General features: G+C 44.3%; 1 protein-coding gene across 3 annotated transcripts in view; it reads left to right on the top strand.

Annotated features, from left to right (window-relative positions):
- Positions 1-414: 414 nt before the first annotated feature.
- LOC104936400 (kinesin-like protein KIF2A) overlaps positions 415-623 on the top strand; it is an 11,411-nt gene continuing 11,202 nt past the window's right edge. Inside the window, exon 1 of one of the 3 annotated variants that reach the window (XM_027282280.1) lies at positions 415-571. The gene's annotated coding sequence lies outside the window, so the exon portion shown is untranslated. The remainder of the gene's footprint in view (positions 572-623) is intronic. The other 2 variants (XM_019278623.2, XM_019278625.2) reach the window with 2 other exon arrangements.

Genomic DNA, 623 nt, shown 5'->3' with positions numbered 1-623 from the left:
AATAAATATAATAATATAAAACAACAACAAATAATATAATAATAATAATAATAGAATAATAATAAAACATTAAATTATTAAATATAAAATAAAATGAGTTAAGCAGATTTAAAGGCTCCTACATGAGTATTACTGCAGTACTGCCTCTAATGGCAGTAACACAGTGTGTAGTACGCAGCAGTACTGTGTAACAGGTAACTGCAGTATGTCCACTGGTACTTAAAATCCTGAGTACTGCAGTATTTCTCAGCTGGTACTTTAAATCCTGAGTACTGCAGTATTTCTCAGCTGGTACTTTAAATCCTGAGTACTGCAGTATTTCTCAGCTGGTACTTTAAATCCTGAGTACTCCATCACTGTACGAGATGGCTGACGACACCGCCCGCATGCGCAGCGCTCGCTCCTCTCCTGTGACCGTTAGTGACCTCAGCTCCTGCGGTTGGAACGCACGCGCGCACAGTAAACACACAGCACGCACGCGCGCACACGCACGAGGAGAGGAGAGAGGAGAGGGCGGGCATCTTCGGGAAAATCTTCGTGGGAACTAACGTGGAGATTAAACGGAGCGACGGTACGTGGCTAACACCCGCACATACATATAGGTATGCGGCCACGCGGAGGGC

This window comes from Larimichthys crocea, chromosome IX, assembly GCF_000972845.2.
Source record: "Larimichthys crocea isolate SSNF chromosome IX, L_crocea_2.0, whole genome shotgun sequence".
Taxonomy (NCBI): domain Eukaryota; kingdom Metazoa; phylum Chordata; class Actinopteri; family Sciaenidae; genus Larimichthys; species Larimichthys crocea.
This window is presented reverse-complemented; position numbering and strand designations above follow the sequence as displayed.